The sequence below is a fragment of the Nannospalax galili genome, unplaced genomic scaffold (assembly GCF_000622305.1).
Source record: "Nannospalax galili isolate Female #2095 unplaced genomic scaffold, S.galili_v1.0 scaffold131, whole genome shotgun sequence".
NCBI lineage: Eukaryota > Metazoa > Chordata > Mammalia > Rodentia > Spalacidae > Nannospalax > Nannospalax galili.
In genome coordinates, this window is record NW_008332088.1 from 1,833,559 (window position 1) to 1,842,084 (window position 8,526).

Below are 8,526 nucleotides of genomic sequence, written 5' to 3' on the forward strand. Positions count from 1 at the left end.
ACAGTGAATACAAATGGACAAAACCTTTCAATGCTGTGTGAGACATTGTCTATGATTGATTTAATATATAATGCTAATGTTCCTTTGAGTGTTTTATAGATGTGAAACCCATTTGAAAGATTCCTGAATAAACAAAGGCCAGCTATAGCTGTAAGATTCTTGGGAGTTTTATGTAGTTTGGGTAAGATGAGGACAGAGACTCTCAAACGATACAACTGTTAAGAAAATCTACAGTACCAGGGATGGGTTGACCCCACCCCCCCATGAGCTGTTGGTGAGAGAGAGATCCTAGAGGTCTTCCAATTCACCAAGGTTATTGCCATTAACGTTGGTTGTACACTAGAAAAGTCGGTAAAGCCATATTGCTGAAGACACTGCATGTTGTAAGCGTGGGAAAAGAAGGAGAGATGGAACTGAGACTAAGCCAAAACACTCCATGCCACTGGATGGATGACGTTCATAATCCCAGGAGGCTCTTTCTATATGGATGGTTGAGGAAGAAAGGATCCCCTATAACTCTACTCAATGATGGACCCCCGTGTGCTGCACACTATGGACATGCCAAGAAATACCTGCAAGTGCAATAATGGCTCGACCAACACACGTACAACTGACAAATTTCTAATTGGATAAGGCCTGATCCTAGGGGTGGAACACACATCTGGTGCTGTAGGCAGGACGGCGCCTTGTGTCAAGAAAGGCTACGGGCCCTAGTGGAGAAGCCATCATGAGTATACTGTTTAATGAATATAGTACACCTATTGGGATTATTCTAGGCATCTGTATTTACATTGATGTTTGTTTAAGTGTGTCTACTTCCCTCCATTTGTCTTTATAACAGAAGAAACACCACTGAGATAGATCAGTGGCCACAGCCTAAAGATGACTAATGGGGAGGCCCAAGAAGCCACTATCTCACCATGATACAAGAGAGCTCTCCCAACATCTGTCACCCCCTCAAAGGCTCAGGGACCTTAGTGGAAGATGGATGGGAAGATTGTAAGAGCACAGGAATGGGGTGGAGTGTCTCCCAATTGGCTACTTCCTCCAAGGGGTGGGGCCTGCCACAGAGTGTGGGTTACTGGGGTGTAGCGCCAGCACTAAAAATCGCACTCGGACGTTGGGCGAGGGGCTGAGAACTTGAAAAAGGACACGTCAGTGGGTCATTCATGTGGAGAGAATTCCCTTTATTGCCAGAACAGCCTGCTATATATATCGCTCTCCAGCCTAGTTGAAAAGTCCCAGACAAGTGGAAAAAACATCAGGGCTCTGCCTCAACTGCAGAGAAGCACAATAACAAGAACTTGTGGGTGGTTCATGTGGTACTGAGTGTTCCGGTAACTGTGGTCAGCAGCCAGGGTGCAACCCAAGGTCAGCAGAGAATCAGGGGATGGGTTCCCACACTGGGGGACTGCTGGGAGCCATCTTGGAACAGACTCCATGAGCTGTGGGGAAGTGCATGAGCTGTGGGAGCATGCACGCAGCAGCTCAAGGACAGAATGGCCCTACACTTATAGACCTGGGGTGAGATCACTGGCCCTTGAGGCATGAGCGAATGCTAGTGGTGACTATGGTAATTGGGGTGTGATCTGATATGGTGAGCTCTGAGCTGTGCCACTGGAGGCACGGAGCTAGGCACTGGGTGCTCATTCCTTTGTCAGTTAATAAACGCACATAAAATTTATTATATGGTTTGTCTGATCATTCAGGAGCCCCAGAGGGAATTTGGGCAACACCCACAAGCCCTTTTTCATGCAAAGACTAATCTGAGCAGAAAAGCCTTCTCCTTTCTCAAGCTGAAAACTTAGTTGGGTGAGGTCTTTCTCTAATGGCATTCTTTCCCATTGTTCAAGTGCAAACCTGGAGGCTTCTCCTTCATAGTATAATCTCCTTACCATTAAGAACCCCTCTTTCAGCACTTACCTTCTCTGCAATATTAAGCTTCCTATTGCTCACTTTAATGCAAAACTGAACATTTTATATTCATATCTATCCCATTTACTCTTTTTAATTGTATACCTGCACAAAATTTATCAGTAATAACCCAGGCACAGATTCAACATTAGACTGTCTTTAAAGGTTTTCCACCAAAGTAATTGGTTAATTTTATATTTTAGCCCCAGAAAGTACTTACACCTTCTGTATATGGAAGCCAGGTTATTAGCCAAAATATACCAATTGTTATTTAAGTCCTTATTTCCCTCTCCTTCTGGAACATCTGGACCCAGCACTCTATAGTACAGGCTCCAACTGGACTACAGAGTTCATTAAGCTCTGTCTACAGAATTTAACAGTTTTTCTAAGAGCACAAAAACTTCCAAAGTCTTCCACAGTCTTCCAAAACAACATGATAGGTTTTTCAGAGCAACAGCCAATAGCCAACTCTCTGGTGCCAACACCTGTATTAAATTACTTTTCTCTTGCTATGATCAAACACCATGACCAAGGCAATTTATAGGAGATTTTACTTGGTTTGTGATTCCAAAGGATAGGAGTCTATCATAATGGAGAATTATGGTACCAGAGGTGGCCTGAGAAGAAAGTAGAAAACTTACTTCTATGCCAAACAGGAAGCAAAAAGAGAGCAAGCTGAAATGGGGCAAGACTTTGAATCTCAAAACCACCCCAGTGAGTTGTTTCCCCAACAAGGCCACAACCCCTAAAGGTCCATAACCCTCCCCAAACAGTACTACCAACTGACCAAATGTTCAAATATTTGAACCTATGGAGGAACTTCTCTTCCAAACCAACACAACTGATACTTCTTAAATTATGTTTTTTTAAAAAATATTTTATCATTTTTATTTTATGTGTATGCATGTATTGCCTTCATGTAGGTAAGTGCACTCATGTTGTGCAATGCCTGCGGAGGTCAGAAGAGGCTGTTGAATCCACTGAAACTGGATTTATGGACAGTTGTTAGCTGCCATGTGGGTGCCAGTATTCAAATCCGAGTCTTCTGCAAGAACAGTTGTGTTCTTCACTGGTGAGCCATCTCTCCAGCCCCATTAAATTATGTTTAAAAATAGAAACAGATGGAAAAAATAAAAACAGAGGAACACTTAGAAATTCCTTTAAGAAGCTGGTATTGCTCCAGTACCAAAACCAGGTAAAAGAAAAACAAGAACGAAAAAAAACTAAAGGTCATATCCTTTGAGGAACATACAAATTGTGAAAATTCTCAGTAAAATACTTATAAACCAAAGACAGGCATATATCATATCAAAAAGTTCATCCATTATGGCCATGTTTGATTTTTCCCAGAGTTGCAGGGATGGTTCAATATAACTAAGATAGTAAATGTGAAAAGGCATATAAATGTATTTAAAGACCAAATACATGATCTTCGAATCCCGGCACCCACATGGCAGCTAACAACGCCTCAACATGATCACCTCAATATTTTCAGAAACAGCTTTTGAAAAATTGCAACATGACTTCATGAAAAAAGTCATAGGATAGATTTTGAAGAAAAATATCTCAGTATATTAAAGGCTAGATATGACAAACCCATAGTCAACATCATTCTAAATAAAGAAAAACTCTTAAGTTCCCATTAAAATCAGGAACATGACGGGTTCTCTACTATACCCACTACTCTTCAATATATGTCTTGAAGCTTTAGGTAGAAAAAATAAGAGAAAAGAATGAAATTAAAGAGGAGATAATAGGAAAAGAGGAGTCAAATTATCCATTTTTGCAGATAATATGATATTATCCAGAAGAATCTTCCAAATTCCTCTAGAAATCTTCAAAAAATTGTCAGCACTTTCAGAAAAGTGGCATAATACAAAATAAATTTACAAAACAAAATGAACTATGGCATCGACATCAAACCTCTGCCACGCAAAGCTCAGGGACACTGTAGAAGGAGAGCAGAAAGACTAACAGCCAGAGGTGGTTGGACACAATGGGAAAAACTTTTGTAAATAGACATAATCTGGACTAATGACTTTTAATTAGCCCCAGAAAAACCATGTGTTCTTGTGTCTTGTGACCTTGGCACCTGGTCTTGTTTTCTAAGCAACTTCAATTTGCTACTCTAGGTAAAAAGATAATAAATGAATGTGGGTATGCTTGAGAACTAACATATCAAAGCTCTGAAAGTTCTCACCCCATCTCTACCGCATGCAGTAGAGTCTGGGAAAGATGATTAAACTTGAATGAATGAGTTGTTAGAACAGGAATGAAACTGCCAAATGGCCTGTAAGATTAGAACAGAGAAACCATCTTGAACATAATTTTTGGTGGGGCCAGATACAGGGCACAGTTCCAAACACAGAATTTCAGACACAGTTCCAACAGCGCAGCTCAGGAGACAAATGGTTCCAAGCACTATCTAGGCCCACTCTTAAAAACTAAGTTTTAGGGTTAGGCTTTTATTTGTCCAGGTGATTGTAATGTTGGCATAACAACACTGCAGATGACTACAAAGTAAGAAGAGTTTTCCAGACAGCAGGAAGTTTACTTACATGAACCTACAGCAATGGTAACAACATGCAGAAGACCGATTGAAGCTCAAACCAGACAAAATTCCAGCACAGAAGTGGGGAAGTGTGTAAAAAGACCCAACCTTAGCTGAGGAACTATTGGCAACCAATAACCATTACAAGAGGGAGAGCTGATTTTCTTTAAGCATCTGACACTAGATAGGTTGACCAGAAATCTGTGGCTGGATCCCCATCAAAATACATTAGTGAATGCCAATTTAACTTCGTAGGCCTTAATATATATGGAAGACTACTTGGTGTGTAGATAGGGGAGGGGTGTCTTAATTTATCAAAATATATTGTATTACAGTGCAAAAATTCAACAAAAATACATTTTTTTTTGCTTTGAAGAATTATTTTTTCTTTTTTTAAATTTATACACCCACTTCCCAGGTAGCACCCTCCCATAGCCTCCCTCCCCCCACTAGAGCCCTTATACTTTGATTTCCCTGCTACTGTCTGCTGTGTTGTTGGCACCCCCAGCCATTCTCCACTACTTGCCTTTCTGGTGAATCTAGTCAGCCCTATCTAGAGGTCTTTGTTTTAGGAGGGTCAGCTGTTCCTCATCTAGTGGTAATCAGTTGTCTATATTCCTTTGCATAAGATTGGGGTCCGCTGTTCATTTTCCCAGTTCTATACTGGGTTACTCTCCGGATGAGCTATGGAGATTAGGTGTGGTGACTCATGCCTTTAATTCCAGCACTCAAGAAGCAGAGGTAGCCAGATCTCTGTGAGACTGAAGTCAGCCTTGTCTGCATAAGTAAGTTCCAGGCCAGCTGTGGCTATGGAGAGACTTTGTGTCAGAAAGATAAAAAATAAATAAACATTAAAAAAAAAGAAAAAAAGAAAAAGAAAAAAGAGCTATGGGTCTGAACAGAGACTTCTTAAAAGATGAAATCAAAAGGCTACGAAATACCTTAAAAAGTGTTCAACAGCAACTAAGAAAATACAAATTAAAATTACTTTAAATTTCATCTTACTCCAGTCACAAGAGTTAAGAATAAGAAAGTAACTGACAAAAAATATTGGTGAAGATGCTGGGAAAGGGAACCCTTTTTACTGTTAGTGGGGTGCAGGCTGGTGCAGCCACTATGAAAATCAATGGGAGCCTTTCAAAAAAAAAATAAATAAAAATAAAGTTACCATATTGATCTTGCTATATACTCCTTTGAATATATCCAAAGACCTGACATCCTACCCTAGGGTTACATATTCAGCCATGTTCATTGCTGTGTTTTTCACTATAATTGGGCAATGAAAACAACAAGAACAACACACACACACACACACACACACACACACAGGCTGATGAATGGCTAATATAAATGTGGTACATACACACAATGGAATTCTAAGCTGTAAAGAAATTTGCAGATAAATAGTAAGAACTTGAAAATAAAATACTAAGTGTGATAATGCAGACTCAGAAGGACAATAACCACAAATTTTCTCTTATTTGAGGACCCTACTTCTAAATATCTAGATGTGAGTTTATAGCCTGAAGTAACAGCAGGAGCCAGGAAATTATGATGATCCCATGGGAAGAGGAAGGGGAAGGCACTCCAAAGAGGAGGATAATAGGACACTGTTTCTATCAAGATGGAAATGCAAGAAATGGCTGGGGAGTCTACAACTAGGGGAGTGGAAGGAACTGTAATACACAGGAAGAAGTAGACTGTCGAGATTAGTAACAATAGGAAACATGAAAAATCCACAAGGAAATGTATCAATTTGTGAATGTAAAAATACATATGCAATGTAGATATGTGGTGTGTGCATGTAGCCACAGGCTATCTAACAAACCCCCAGTTCCATGCATGGGAAACCTTCCTTCCACTTGTTGATCAGGGTATCAAAGAGGCTCCTGAAACAATACAGACCATTGCCATTGCCCGTGGTTGCCCCCAGAACTTAAAAGGAAGACCCTGTTGTCAAAGACTCCATGTACTTCAGAGACAACAGTTGGGAGAATTGAGCTGAAACTGCACATGGAATCCTCTTCCCTGAGGAATCCCTCTGACAGTATGGGAAGCTGCCAAGGGAGAACAGTCACCAGTCCATTGCATCTATGAAGCAAAATACCCCGAATGCTGCAATAGTGACATTTTCATCTTGGAGTTAGCTGATAGCTCTTTCCTTGGACTTGAGGCTCAGCCAGTAGAAGGGAATTTGTGCAAGTTCCAGTGACTGGAAGCCTTATAGACCACAGAAGTGAACCTACTGCTTCCAGTTTCCTATATCAAAATAATTTCTTACTATTTTATGAATACTATCCCCATACCCAGAGATCAGTGTGATTCTCACCACTCATTAAATAATCTTTTTACAACATATGGGGATGGTTACAGAGATCTGCAAGTGCTCAAAATGCAAAGAACATGTAACTATGGAGTATCCAGTCCCAGATGATACATCTAGAATGCCACCCCTACGCCAAAGGATCAGGAAACATCACAGAGATGGGGTGGAAAAAAATGTAAGATCCAGAGGTCTAGGACACCTCCTACTACATAGTGTATTCTAGACATTAAAGAAATAGTTCACCCATGAAATCTCAACAGTATGGTTTCATAAAGAAGACCTGAATAATGACAATACCAGTTGACATGTCAATGTGGATATGAGAAATTTTACAAAATCCCACCTCCAGATGAAGAAGTACAGGCAACCAATCACTGATTGAAAGAGAATCACTTTTCTCCAAAGATGAGCTCCCTGATAGCTTATCCAATCCCATGTGGTCATCCCTAAATACATGTACAAATGAGTACCACTAATGGAGTCTGTAAATGTGTGTGTGTGTGTGTGTGTGTGTGTGTACATCTGTGTATGTATGCTCATATGTAACCATAGCTCAATAAGAGACCAGGAAATTGAGAAGGCATAGGAAAGGGACCTGCAAGAGTTGGAGAGAGGGTACGGAGAGACAGGAATGATGTAATTACAGTAATCTTATATGAAAATTTCCAAAATGTAATTTTAAAAAGGTACAGGCAGTTGAGGATGCTGTCTCCAGCTAAAGGAAAATCTGCCACACAGATTAATAATGTTTATATCTTAGAGCCTGCAGTGATCTGACTCTCTCAGTCCAAATCTGCTCTCAAGACAGATCTCCTATTGGTCCAGTGCTAAGTGGGTGACTTCTTTTATATCATGAAGGGCTTCAACAACTACCACTTTCTTGTTTGTGATTTTAAATTAATTAATGCATCCTTTCTGACCAAACTACATTTTCAACTGTTTTCAGAAAAATTCTGTTAACCGGATCTGAGAAGCAGTATATACCAATATGCATAGATAACAATTATGATAAAAAGTTGCTTGATCAATAAAGTCTAAGAATAGTCTGAAAACTGATGGCCTCACAGGCCTCCATTTTGAAATACATCCTCAATGGAGAGTTATCATTCTTCTTGTCTATAAATGGAAGTCATTCAGTTTCTGTATGCGTGAACTTAATTATGTGCTTTCACTATGTCAGTACACTTGCACTTTCTAAAAATCACAAGTGACATTTTGATAACGAACAAAATTTAATTGGAAGTTATAGAAAAATAACTTGCTCATAATCTGAAGCATGTGAGATAACATTCTGAATATGCAGATGTTGCTTTGCAGTATTTTCCCATGAACATGAATTATAATCCATGTAAATCCACAAGTAATTTGCAAACCAGGAGAGGTTCATGGAAAGTTTTTTCAAAACTTAATTAATATTCTTAGATATTATGTTCACTATATTTGTGGCATGTAATTTTTAAAGAGTTACTGATGTGTTTTTTTTTATGAAAATAGTAAAACATTATTTTATATTATGTAGTTAAACATACAAAAGAGAACACAATCAAAAATGTGTTTCACATTAAGATACTCTAAAACACCAATGAAATATATAATAATATACTTTGTTATGAATTCTCTATCAAATATCCCCCATATTGTCTTTTTGAAACAGGGTCTCCCTGTAGCCTCAGCTGGCCTGGAACTCACTATGTAGACCAGACTGGCCTCAAACTCACAGAGATCCATCTGCCTC